Here is a 14,491-nt window from a genome sequence, read left to right on the forward strand (position 1 = left end):
CTTGAGAGGACAATGTGCACCCCGAAGAATAGGCAGGCTGATGGACAGACAGAGACATTCTCAGAGCTCCGACCCTCCTGCCACCTCCTCCAGGAAGCCTCCCTTCATGGGGAACTGCCCCCTGTGATCCAGGGTCCCTTGGCCCTCAAGGCTTCCAGAGGAGCTGCTGCCATGCCACTTGCTCCCCCTGTGGCTGGGGAGGCAGCTGGCCCTGCATCCAGTCACCAATCACTTTGCCCGTCACAGGACCCTAGTGAGGCCCCCTCATACCCACCCACTCCCAGGGAGTTCAGTGGGTCATAGGAGTTCACGCAAGGGTCCTAGTCCTCTGGGCCTGCTGCGCTCCCAGCCTCCACTGCAAGCTGCACCCCAGCCCCGGGCAGGCAGGGCCCCAGCCCGCACGCTGCTCTGCCAGGAAAACACCAGCCTCTGCTATTCTGGGGCTGACACCTTCAGGAGCATCCAAGCTCTACGATGCTCCCTGGGTCCTCTGAAAAGTCCTTCTGATCCTCCCAGGACCCCATCACAAGCCAGCGTGCACCCCCACAGGACCCAGATGCCGGCCTTCCTCTCCTGCCAGGGCCTGGCCCCAGCTCTTCCTCCTTGGCAGCTCACTCATAGCGGTCTGTGTCTACCCAGGGCCCTATGCTCTGCCCTTGGTCAAACTCCCCCATACCTTGAATGGCCTCGAGTCTCAGCAGGGATTAACCCTGCTATACACATGTGCACGTGTGTCTATCTGGTCTTTGCCATGGGTCCTAAGGGCCCCCAAGGGCAGGGCCAGTATCTCCACCATTTGACTGTGGGCTCGGTAAAGGCTCTGTCTTCCCCATCAGAATACACGTTTGCCAATGGCAATGGCCATGCTTTCCCCACCAACATCTGAGCTCTCCAAGTGCAGGGGCTGTATCTTCCCATCAGACCTGAGGCTCCCTGAGAGCACAGATGGGGTCTCCTACATAGGCCTGGGGGCTCACAAGAGGCAAAGGCAATGTGTGCCCCATCAGTGTGCATTCTAAGGGCAGCCATGCCTTTTTCTCCAATCTAAGGGCTCCCCGAAGGACAGCAGATGCTCTCACATCAGACCTGGGGCTCTGTAGAGGCAGAGGCCATGGCTCCCTCATCAGACTAGTGGTTCCTAATAGAGCAGGCCCACCTACGTAATTCCTAGGGCCAAGTACAAAATACAAATGTGTCTTTTTCCAAAATTATTAGGAAAGTCAAGGTGGTGATAGTAGGGCATTAAGCCAAGCGTGGGGCCCTTCTGAGCGTGGAGCCCTGTGTGACTGCATAAGTCACATGCCCTTAGAGCTGGCCCTGTATGGAAGGGACTGTGCCTCCCCTGTAAGATGAGGCGGCAGGTGAGGAACTCAGAGGGCCAGGTGGGCACAAAGCCAAAGGGAATGGGAAGAGGCCTGGAGGTGAGCAGGGCAGGCCCCAGGCCCCGAGGAGGGACACACAGGGTCACTTCCCCAAACAATAGGGCATTCATGAGCAGCCTGGCTCCACAGCAGGGCCCTGACGCCAGGCCCCGACGCCAAGCTCAGCCCTGTAATTCATGCTCCAGTCCCTGAGCCGAGCACTGGCAGGGGCTCAAGTAGGAGAAAGTTGATGCTGCGGAGGTGGCCGCAGTGGAAACATCTATTTTTACCCTGGCAGACGGGGAGACAGGTCAGCGGTGGCTTTGAGTGAATCCCAGTGCAGCCACCCAGGGCCTAGTCCCAGCCTAGGGACAGCCCAGACCAGCGGAGGGCCACCCAGGCAGCCCCCATGCAGCACCAGGTCAGGCCGGCCTCAGACCAAGGAGCGAGTCAGAGCATCCCCGGAAGGGGCCCCACCAGGGCTGTCACATTTCTCCCCGGCTCTGCCCCTGACACTCACTTCTGTCCCTGCCTTGTGAACAATGTCAGCTCAGAACAGAAGTGGAGATTCCTGAAGCCCTTCCCCAGCCATTCCTGGTCAAGCCCCACCACCCCCTCCCCCCTTTCCCCACCGCCTCCCCCGGGGTTCCTGGGGATGCCCTGGGCCATCAGAGTCTGAGAATGGAGAAAGCAGAGGGAGGCGTAGAGGGTCTCATCTCGCCTGCCCTGAGGTGGGGAGATCTGCTCAGTGACCCTTATCCGGGAGAGGTCGTTGCTGAAGCCAGTGAATGAACACTGATGGGTGACTTTCAGACTCTGCACCAGCCTGGCTGGCACACTGGTTAGGTGGCTCCTACCTGGCTCCTGGGTGAGGCCAACTTTTCCTCAGTTCTTACCTCCAGCAGCCAGCACTTGAGGCCCCCACCTGTCCCCCCTGCAGGTGGAACACTGTGTGCTGAGGTGTTTACGTTACATAAACCCAACCACGCTTGTCAGGAAATTTGTAGCTCCCCTGAGGAATGAAAACTCAATGCCTTCTTGCACAGGGCCAGGCAGGGATCCTAGCCACAAGCCCTGGGTCCACCTCTGGCTCCTGGATTCCTCTGGTCTGCTGCCAGAGGGAGTAGCATGGGGCGGGTTGGGGAGGGCAGGAATGTCCCCAGCCCACTCTCTCTGCTCTGGTGGGCAGACAACCAGCCCCTCTGGCAGCCAGCTAAGACTGAAGCAGAGGAGGACCTGGGTCCCCTGCCCTGGGGTTCACCTCCAACCTGGAGAGCTGTTGGAGAAGCCACCTGCCTTTGAGTGGCAGTTTAGCATCCCCACTCTGGGAAGCTCTCTCCTTGTTTAAGGACAGTCTGCAGTCCTCATAATCTCCAGTGTTGCCACCCAAGTCTTCTGGGCCCACTCCTCAGCCACCCATCCTGATCCATCGCCTCCTTGACATACTACAAACACTCCTATCCAGTTCTAAGCATGTATTAGCTAGCGTACTCTCAGGTCCAATTTGCCCTCCTTCCTCCCTGTCCAAGTCCCCTTCCTTTGGGGCTGAGGAATGAACAATTGCCCTCCCCAGATGAGAAGGTCAGGGTCAGAGATCCTTGGGGCAGGAGCTACCCTGGAGGATCGGGCAGGGATGGAGAGCCAAGAACCGTCCATCCACACATAGCTGCAAAGTCGTGTCCAACACAGCCCTGGGTTGGGGGGGGTGACACCTACATCATTGCCCTTCAAGACGGGGCCCTTAGAGGTGTGCGGTGCTCTGCCAGCTTCTGAGGAATAACAGAGGATCTGGGCTCCCCAGGGGCATCACTCACTTTTTATAGGTCTTCTGAGCAGCCCTGAGGCCATCCCCTAACAAGTCCTGCCTGTTCTATGGGGCCTCCCAGATTAGGGTCTCACTCATAAACCACAGAGGTCTGAGCTTCTATGGGAGGAAAGAAGGGCCATGCCCCAGCCCCAGCTGGTGGACGAGGGAGGAAAGGGGGCTGCAGACAAATGGTTTTTACACTTTGAGTTAATGAGGGTCAGGCAGGGGCACCCACTGGCAGGAGGGAATAAATGAGAGAAAAATTGATGGGGGGGATGGAGGAGAAGGAGGGGTGAGGGCTTTGAATGAGGGAGGTGAGAGGAATGCCTAGTCATAAAAATCTCTTACAGACGCACACTCACACAAAGACACACATCAGCCCGCGCAAGCTTCCTGAGCCCTGCCGTGTGCCCAGCCTGGGGCTGGAGGCTGTGAAGCGGTGACCTCCAAATGCACTGATAGCAAACCTCCACTGGTGAAAAGTCTGAGCATGCACTCCCCTAGATGCTGATTTATCTCCCCACACAGTCTATCCATGGACAACAATGAGGACTTCAAGGCAGGTTCTAGGTCTAGGATGAGGGCCACTGCTGCAGGTGACCCATGCAAGGCCTCTGGGTCATTCAGCAGTGTCACTGACTTCTTGGCAGATCTGATTATGTCCTTGTTGTTTTTCAAGCTGGAGTGCAATGGTGTGATCTCAGCTCACTGCAACCTCTGCCTCCCAGGTTCAAGTGATTCTCTTGCCTCAGCCTCCTGAGTAGCTGGGATTACAGGCGTCCACCACCACACCTGGCTAATTTTTGTATTTTTAGTAGAGACGGGGTTTCACCATATTGGCCAGGCTGGTCTTGAACTCCTGACCTCAGGTGATCCGCCCACCTCGGCCTCCCAAAGTGCTGGGATTACAGGCATGAGCCACCGCACCTGGCATGTTTTTTACTGCCTAATGCAGCTAGCTTCTCTGGGGAGCTCCTGCATGCGGTGGATGCATGGGTTAGCTGTGCCCTCGTTTCTACTTCACATGGTTAGCTTATCTCCCATCCACCATTGTCCCCTGTTTGTATGCTTAGCTTAATTTCAATCAGAGTAGTTCCATGGCAGGAATTATTTTAAGCTGTGTGTCCATTTCTGTGAGGCTTACTTTAGTTAAATCCAGAATGTGTAATCTCTAAATCCTCTTAACTAACCAGGTTCACACCAAAAGCTAAGACACAAAAAGCCATACACCAAAAGCTGAAAAACAAGGGTGGCGCTACCACTGCCTTCCCTCAGGACTCCTATGCACTTGGCATAGAACACATGACCATAAGTCACATGGCATAAGTGGCGTCCAAGGTCTAGCCAAACATCATATATTAAGAAAGAGTAACAGATTGGATTTGTAAATGTTTTCTTCCCATACCCCAGTGAAGTGTTGTCCACCTCCCAGGGAGAGGTTTAGAGACAATCCCTGGGGAGGCACAGAGAGGAAGATGCTTTACATCCCCTTAAATATTTAGTCAAAGGTGGGATAAGAAAATGTAAAAGAAGATTTTAAAGCTGAGCATCTACCAGGTGCCACATTCCACATTCCTGGCATCTGAACCTCATAGGAACTGAAGGAGCTCTGATGACCTGACCGCGTTTGACTAGGGGGAGCAGGGACAGAAATGCCCCAGGCCTCACAGATGGCGGGGAGAGAAGCCAGAGAGCTGGAGTCAAGTTCAGGCTGGCCCGAATTATTCCTGTTAATGTAAGCAGCAGGGGGTTAAGGCCCTGAGGAGATACAACCATGAAAGCAGGAGCTCCAAGCCCGCCCTGATGGAGAAATCAGAGGCAGCCTCATGAAGAAGGCAAAGGAGGTTTTTCACCCTTGGTGACACCCAGACAGCCTCTCTCATCCACGCTACATCTACACATCCCTAGGGGCCTCACCTAATTTCCCCCACCCGCATCCCCATCCCCAGCTTTCCCGTAATGCCTTCCACAGAGGAGGCAGGTGATCCTCACCACCCCAGCCCTCCTGACCGGTGACCTCATTCCTCCCACTATCCCCCACCCCAGCCTACTATGGGCAGGGGTCGTGGAGGTGCCCTGAGGCAGGCGGAAGGCCAGAGTGTCCTTCCTCTATGGCGGCACTGCTTGTAGGGAAAACACCACTTTCCCAGTTTAATCCTATCTCCTCAGTCTTTCTAGTGATTCAACTTTTGCCTAGGGGTGTCTGAGAGACTTAAAAGATCCCTGCCTTAGACAAGGAAGCAGGGACTCACCTACACACCCCAGACCCGTCAGGACCTCTGGCCTTCTGAGGCTTCTTATCCTGCTCTTATATCTCAATGACTGCTTAGCCACTTCAAAACAGGCACCTAGGATGGCCATGGAAAAGCCCTGCAGACAAGTTGCTCAATAAGAAAGAAAAAGGAAACTACCTAAAATCCATCAATAGGAGCCCTGACTAAATACACCATGGTTCCTCTGAGTGATCAATGATTATACAGCCATAAAATCATGTTATAGATGAATATGTAGACGCGGATGGGTGTTCATGGTACAGTGGTTACAAATCACTCTGCACGGTGAGATCACATTTTTTAAAAAATACTAACATATACTTTATACTCACATGGAAAATTCTGGAGATACCCAAGTGCCAGCAGCGGTTCTCTCTGGGTAATAGGATTAGCGGCTGTTTTATACTCTTCTTTTGCTAGCTGTTTTCTCCAGTTTCTATAATGAACATATATTACTTTTGTAATAAGACAAAAACCAATAAAAGCTATTTTTAAAAATAAAATAGTCTCCCATGCCCATCTGGAAATAGTGTGCTGCCCTGATCACCAGCGGGGGTTAGAGTGGGCAGTGAGGAGTGTGAACTCCGGAAGCATTTCCCAAGCCCAGGCCGGGGGCCAGGTGGCCAACCACGGGAAAAAGACGGCCAAGGGGGCTCTGTGCTTGTCTTGCCAGCTCAGCCTAGAGGGGTTAAAGACACCCGCTTTGGTCCTAGAAGGAGCCAAGCAGGGAGCAGATAGGAATGAGCAGAGACACCTTCCCTGGCCCAAAGTTTCTGATGAGCCACAGAGGGCTGAAGGCCCCACTTCCAGGCAGTACAAACACAGTCAAGCCAAGCTCAGTCCTGCCTCAGGCCCTTGGCAATTGCTGTGCCCCCCACTGCGATGCTGTCCCCCAGGTTTTGCATGGCTCACTTTTGTCCTTCAGCCAGGTTTCTGCTTCTGCTTCACATTTCCAGAAGGCTTCTCCCCTCTCCCATCTAAAAAGGCTCATTCGTTTAGTTCCCATCGTAGTGATTTGTTTATCTCCTCACCTGGCTTTATTTTTCCTCCTAATGCTCCCTTATCACCGCTTGAAATTGTTTCTCATCTAACTCCCTGACCAGGAGCTTTTACAAGGGCAAGAAGTTTGTGCTTAGAACAGAGCCTGGGCACAGGTGTTGTTCAATAAGTATTTGTTGAGTGAATGAAAAAACTGTAAGCTTCACAGTGCCAACACTACCTCTATACAATGGCCCCCACCTGCCTCCTGCGTCCCACCCCTACCCAGCTGGTGGGAGTTCTGGATCCAGCCTGGAAGTCAGCAGATGTGAGATTGGTTGGGGCGGGGTGACTGTGCTGGGGGCAGAGTCAGGTGGGGTAGCACGAAAAGCAAACATTTTGAGTCCACGTGGCTGGGGTTGCCTTTCGTTAACAGCTGCGTGACCTCCTTGAGACTCAGTTTTCTCATCTCTAAAATGGGGCTCATAATAGCTGTCTCTCACAGGTGAGGACTAAAGGTGGCATCGTGCCTAGCACAGTGCCTGACACATAGTTGGCACTCGGTAGCTGGGGCTCCCTCTCTGACCAGCCTGGAGGCGGGCCAGTCTCAAACTTCATCCTCAGCCCTGAATGAGCCATCTCTGGGGGATGGGGGAAGGGCTGGTTTCTGGGGAGCACCCTGCTCCTGCTCCTCCCTCCTCTCCAAAGCTCCCTTACCTGGTGCAGACAGGAGGGAAAAGGAAAGGGGTGGAGAGGAGGGCTCGTCCTGGGTGAGGGCCCGGGAGCCTGGCCTGGTGGGATGTGAGTCCCAGGCACCTGAAGCAGCCTGACTATACAGGGTGTGGAGCCTCCGCCATGCAGAGACCCCAGGGAAGGCAGACAGGATGCTGACCCAGGTCTGGTGCGGCTGCCCACAACACACACGGGCCTCTGCTCCCTCCCTGTCCTCCTCCCTCCTCCCATCCATGGCGGAGGTGCTCCCTCAGGCCCATTCTTTTCATTCTTCTGGCAGCCTGAGTCTTACTGTGAAAACCCAGCTCTCCTTGGCCAGGCCTAGGTTACTTAAGGAGGCCCCAGAGGACCCCAGGGAGCTGCAGAGCCCCCGCTTCCAGTCTGAGGCCTGCTCCTCCAGGCCCTGGACTTCTCTCCAAGGGACCGCTTCCTGTGGAGGCTTTCCCCTGGGGGCCTCGGCTCCCCTACCAGGACCAAATTTCTTCATCACTCTCCTTCCTTCCAGCCTCAGACACCCCGACTGCCCACTCACACCACCTCACCACCACCTGAGAAACAACAGCAAATCGAATCTCCTCCAATTCTTCTCTCCTCTTTCAAAACTGGCTTCCACCTGGCCTCCTCTGGGCATTCTTATGCAATCAAGCCCAATTCAAAGACCCCAAGGGATTCCCTTAAAGTAACTGACTCCCCATCGCGGCCCCCCCCTCTGGAAGAAGAAGAGGAGGAGGCAGCTATGTCACAGAGGACTGCTCCTAGGTCTGACAGGAGATGCGCCTCATTCCTAGCCTGGGTGGACATGAATGCCCAACCTCCCCGATCCCATGAGATGGGCATCTCCAAGGAGAGGCTGGTCATGTCTCCCCCAGCAGGCCTCTCCAGGGTCATTCTTGACCTAGGAGGGCTCCTAGCCTAGGCATGCTTGCAGGCTAAGACCCCTGACTGTGTGGGTCTGAGGAAGGTGGGTCCAGAGTGTGTCCCCAAAGGGGCAGACTCTCCTTAGCAGAGCTCAGAGAGGGGCATAGAAGCCAAAATGCCAGCATGTGAATGCACAGTGGGAAACACAGCTTGCATCAGCATAATTTACACATGCACCGCCTGCAAGCAGGCCTGTACCGGGAGCCACAGCACCATCAGAAGGCTGCCTGGGAATGTGGAGGGCAAGGGACATATCATGGCCACACCCCAATAGCCATGGGGGATAGAAAGTCTTGCCATGGAGTCACAAGCCAAGCCTCTCTTCCCTGGACATTGTCAAGGTGGGCGTCTGAGACTCACGTTTTTCTCCCTGGGTGGGTGAATGCATGGGCCATTAAGAGTTGCCAGGACCTGGGACCAGTGGCCTCCTTGGCAAGCCTTTGCCAGTCTATGCTCTGAGCCCGCACGCAGTCCCTTCCTAGTTCAGCTCCCAGAAGGCAGCTCTGCTTCCATTAGCTCCACATCTTGGATGGCACCTTGCTGCTGCCCCATGATCTGACTGGTGTAGGGAATCCAGGAATCCCTGCAACTCTCTCCCGGATCCTGGACAGCAGGGAAGGGGAATGAGGGTGTGGATTCAGAAGGATCCCCTGCCCTGCCCCATTTTCCAGGCTCAGTCACGTACTTGCTTGTCCCCTCAGTTCAGTAGCTGGCAGAGAGTCATAATTGAATTTGCAGTAGGGCCGAGAATGAAAAAAAAAAAAAAAACCCTTTATATGTCTGGGATTAATTTATCCCTGATGGCCACATTCACATGCTCCTTTCTGCTTGGGTTTCCAGAGCATACTCTGGCCGACAATGTGAAGCACGCACACACGCACACACACACGGAGAGGAAATGTATGTGCGGAGAGCACACTTGGGTGCTTGCTGTGTTGATGCCTGCGATGTGAATAGGTCTGAGGGAGTATGGGTGTGTCCTGGGTGAGTTGGAGTGTGGCCGGGCATAACCAGCTGCGTGAGTGGGTCTATACAAGGGGTCTTCAGTGTACATATCTGGAGGGTCCCCCATTGCGATCATCTGAGGTGACAGCACACCTGAAGGCCGCATGTGGAATAACCAAAGTCACACTGCTAGCTAGCTATGAAAGGAATGCCCAGACATGGTGGCCGAGACAGGGTTGGGTGGAGGGCACTGCCGGGACATCAAGGCAGCTGCAGTTTCTCTGCGGTCCTTCCCCATTTCTAGGGAGAAAGCCCAGCCCTTTCTAGATGGAGAAATGAGTCAACATCACCCCACACTGGAGGAGCCTCCCAACAAGGGGAGCCATCTCCCCACTGCTCCGTCTTCTTTAACCCTTGCCTCCTCCCCAGCACGCAGGACAGACAGAGCTCCTTGTTCAAGTGAATGATTACAGATCTCATGTGTTAAGTACCTGCTATGCATCATCTCAGGCAGTCCTCACAACACCCGATGAGGGAAAAGCCATCATCATTCCCATGTTTCAGATGAGAAAACCGAGGCCTAGAGGTCACACGACTTGCCCGAGGTCACATCGCTCAGTGGCAGGGGCAGGACTTGGGCCACTGTGTGACTGATTCCAAACTTCATGCCCTTAACCACCAGGCTGGAGGAAGATCTCTGCTGTCCAGGCATCTGTTAGGCTGGGAATCCCTTTTTAGACTGAAGAAGGCTTTGGCCCTGATGTGCTGCTGCCACACGGAGCCTCCCAGCTGCATCTGGATCTGCAAGGTTGGGGGAGAGCTCCCAGGCCAGTGGCTCCAATGAGAGCTGAGAGGGGCACTTTTCCCGGGGTTTCAGGGTATCTTTCTGTTTTCCGTATCCTGAGGCATCTTTGAACTCGTCCTCTTCTCCAGGCAGTAAGCCCGGATGGTAAAAGTGCTCCAGGGGAGGGAGAGGGAAAAACAGATCACAAAGAGGCAAAATACACCAGCAGGTATTTTAAAAATGTATTACCCTTTATACATGTGAGTGATTTGTGTATTTCGCTCTTTTGTTTTGCCCTTGGTTCTCGGTCAAGTTCCTTTAGAAAAGATCCCAGAACACCTCTGTCGACGTAAAGGGAAGAGTGTCCTACCTAGACCTGAGCTCAATGGGGACACAAGTGGGCTCCACAAAGGCCCCCCAGGGGGGCCCCGATCCCCCACAGGAATGCGAGGTGGGAGTCTGAGGAGGGAGTCCGAAGAGTATGAAGCAGAGGCAGGCTCCAGGCTAGGCGGGTGGTGGAAACAGGGAGAACCGGCCGGCAGAATGGTGTGGCTCCGGAGCTGCCGGGATGAGGAGCACGTGGAGGAAATGCTCCGGCGATTGCGTGAGGTTGTTGGTCTTGTTCCTGTCCCCGGCTGCCACTGTCATTCTGTCTCTGCCCCTCACCATGAGTCTGTTTCTCTCTGCATCTGCCTCATCTGTTGTCTCTCTGTTGCACACACACCCCCCACCCCATGAAAAACCGAGACCAAAACAAAGGCAGGGAAACAGAGTCTGCAAGCCATGCTGGGCCAAGCCACAGGGAATAGGAGCCGTAGCTATTTTTCCCCGGAGGGAGGAACAAAAACACATGGGGAAAGGGGAGAGGGGAAGGTTGGCGTCACTCATTTCAATAGCTCGCAGCCGTGTGAGGACCTCGTGTGTCAGGGTGAACCCTTGCCCTCACCCAGTTCTCTTTCCAAAGCAGGAAACGTTTCCTGGGCTGTCACCGGGTCCCAGTCAGGGGATGCCCACCTGGCTCCTCTGGAAATCCCATAATCCTACATTTATGAAACACATGGAGAGAGGATTGAGACAAGTTTGAGTTCCCTGGGGGTGGAGGCAAACTGGGGAGGGGCTGTGGGCTGGACAGCAGGGGCTACACTCAGAGCCCTTTCTGTCTGTCCACGATCCCATCACCCCATCCTGGACTGTCCACGCAGCCCTGGAAAAGGAGCAGAAAATGGTGTGTGTGTGTGTGATCTCTCAAAAACACCAGCAGACAAAATAAAGGCAGGGAACTGAGTATTCTGGATACAAAAGGCTTATCAAGCTTTATTGAACCGCTTTTCTTTCACAGATGAGAGTTATTCTCCACCTTGCTGCAAGAATTGGTCTCAAATGTTGAGAACTAACTGAATTTAGGAACATAAAACCCTATTTGAAATGGCTCTGAGAGCCTGGCTATTTAAAGAAAACTTGCAATGAAACACTTAGTAAAGTCCCTTCAGTGAAGGAAGCAGACATCTCATTAAGAATTGAGATGTGATTTCAGCCCTGGAGGCGCAGACTCCAGGGGTGGGGGTGGGACAGTCAAGTCTGCCGGTTTCAATGGAGTGTTAACAAGCCCTGTAACCGAAGAGGGACCGCATTGACTGAGTGTGGCAGACAGGCACCAGGGCAGGACAGGGGGAACACCCGGAGGAAAGGGCCAAGCTGAGACCCAAGAGATGGGCACGGCAGAAGGAGAGGCAAGAGGTGAGCAGGGAGAGCGAGCAGGGCTGGCATCCCTCCTGAGGGCAGTGGAGAACCACGCAGGGAAGATCTGAGAGAGAGAGGAATGGCCAAAGGCAGCAGCATTTGGGTTTCAATGACGTTGGCCTGCTAGGGGCCTGATCATAAGTGGAGATGGTGGTAATGGGAAAAGAAGTAGCTTGACTCAGATTCAAGAAGCAGAATTTGTGGGATTTGGTGATGTCTTGGATATGAGTAAGAGGCGATAGGCCTCAAGGATGCCTCCCACAAGTGCAGCTCCAGGGACTAGATGGGTGGAGGGAACAACAGAGCAGGAGTTTTATAATGGGGTGGAGGATGGAGACTTTGGGAGGGTTTGAGTTCATAGTGCCAGTGCGTAAGCAGTACACTAAGGCGCCTGCAGCGGAGGGGAGAAACTGGGCTACAGTGAGGGATTCCGGGTTCATTCACCTGTAGAAGGCAGAGAAAGTGGGGCAGGTGAGGGTGCCTAGGAGCCATACAATACGAGAACAGCGCCAGGGAAAGAGACCTGGGGAACATCACAGACGAACAGAGAGGGACGCCAAGCCACAGGGAGAGGAGGACCACCAGGCGACTGTGGTATCACAGAAGCTGGGTACAGACAGAAGGTTGATCAAGAAGCAGAGAACGTCCGTGCTGTCAGCCACAGCTGAGTCGTGAAGGGTGAGCGCCCACAGATTTAACCACCAAGGCTAGATTGTGCCCTTGTGTGAATTAGAAAAAGGTGCCCCTTCCTCAAGGTAATTTACTTCTATCAGAAAACTACTGTAACACACTGATTTTATTAGAACAAAACACTTTACTGCCATCTGTGGGAAAATTGCTATAATAAATAATAAACGTATGATGTCTTAGATGTGGTGCCTGTGCACGGCAGCCGTGGTTATTGCAGATGGCAGCAAAAACCGGTTTCAGAGGAGCAGAATGAAATTCGCCGGCAAGGAGGCTTGGAGCTGCGGGTAACACAGGACCCAACCAAAGATGGCTTACGCTACAAGGAATGGGTGGCCCTGAGTCACAAGCTGTCTCCTCTGGTGGTAGGGCGACTTCAGGGTTGGTTCTTCCTCAATAGCTTCACCAAGAACCAGGTCCTCCCCACTTCCTCTGCTGTCCTCTGTGTGCTGGCTTTCTTCCTCAGGCTGATCGCCTCAGGATCACAAGATGGCAGCCACAGCCCCAGTCATTACATTTTTCCATAATATTAAGAGGCAGAAGATGAGGATGTGTCTCCTCTTGTGCCCCTTTTTACTGGGGAGAAAACCTTTCTAAAGGTGCCTCAGTCCCTCTCATAATCACCACCCCCTGCCCCCACTAGTTGTGAAGTCAAAAATATCTCCAGACATTGCCATATGTGCCCTGGAGGACAAAAGTGCCCCTGGCTGGAAACCATGGCCCCATGCCCATGTAGAAACTCCTAGAGATCTCTGAACCAGCTTCTGGTTTTGAACTACTGCTCCCTCTATTGTCTTTTTCCATCCCTGCTCTTGACTCCACAGCTCCTGCTCATCATCCACCAGTGTATTATAATTGCCCATCTACTTATCTGCCTCTTCTACTCAACTGTGAGCTCTAGGAGGGTGGGAACCATGTTTATCTTACTCAAGATTGTATCTCTAGAGCCTACCACGCTGCCTGGTACACAGATAGCCCCCCCAATGCATATATGATATATATATATTTCTTTAATGAGCGAATGAATGGATGGATAAATGGATGAATCACCCTGAGCCCTGCCTTTCAGACCTTTCCCATTTGGCTCCTGGATTAGCGAACCACTCTTCTAGAATGGCCCTCTGCAATCAGCCGCACAGCGGCCTGAGAAATTGTCCTTTGCCATTTGTGACCATGGACCATTTTAAGAATCGAGTGGGATCACTGGGCCCTCACCCCATCAAAGGCAGTTTGACATAATGTTTACATACCTGAAGCTCACCCATGTACCCCCAGGGGACTCCTGTCTCCCAAGAACAAAGCTAGAATGGTTTTTCAGAAAAACATGATTCCGATCAAGGTCTGTTCAGCTTCGAGTCCTTCTGGTCTTCCTCAAGTCTCCATAATGAAGTTCAAACTCCTCAGCTGCACACGCAAGGCCCTCCCCACCTGGCCTTGCCACCTGGCCTCTCTTCCTTCTCTGTTGGGCCACTTCCCTCCAGGCTCACTCTCCCCAGACATGCCCTGAACCAGCTGAGTTCTTTGACAGCTCCACCACTCAGCCTCCACTTTTGCCACTGAGAACACCTTTCCTCTCTTAGCCACCAGGCCAGTCCAATGCTCCACTCAAATGGTATCCCTTCTTGAGAGAGTCTCCTGCCCCTTCCTTCCCCAGGGCAGTGGGCACTCCTTCTTTGATATTCCCAAAAGGGAACAATTTCCCCACCATGCTGGGAGCTATGGAAGGCAGAGTCACATGCAACTCATCCTCAGACCTTGCTCTAGGCCTGCCACATAGAGCATCTCAAGGCACGTTTGCTGGACATGGTGTCCCCTTGTCATCCATTCCTCATCCCCCTCTGAGTTTTTCTTAGTGGTCTATGTGGTCTCAGAGAGCAGCTTCAAGACCAGCACGATGAATGGAGCCAGCTTTAAACTGAAGCCAACCTTGAGAACACAAACTCTCAATGATCTCATTGAGGAGCTGGATCAGCCTTTACCTGAAGCCAATCATCTGGGTGTTTCATTTCTGTAAAGCCATTGAATTCCCTTTCCTAGCTTGAGTGGGGTTTTCCATTACCTGCAACCCAGAGAATCAAGAATAAAGTGAAGGAAGAAATGAAAAAATGAGCACAATGACCCCTAAAGCTCTTTTAATCCAGCTGATAGTTGCATGGTATTCATTCATTTCCTCTTGCCTTTCTGAGCCTGGAAGACAAAACAGACCTTCTTTCCAAAGCAAACCCCCTCCTCTCCTTCTCCAGAAACTGATTCCATGAATTACCTC

This window comes from Gorilla gorilla, chromosome 12 (genome assembly GCF_029281585.2).
Source record: "Gorilla gorilla gorilla isolate KB3781 chromosome 12, NHGRI_mGorGor1-v2.1_pri, whole genome shotgun sequence".
NCBI classification, from domain to species: domain Eukaryota; kingdom Metazoa; phylum Chordata; class Mammalia; order Primates; family Hominidae; genus Gorilla; species Gorilla gorilla.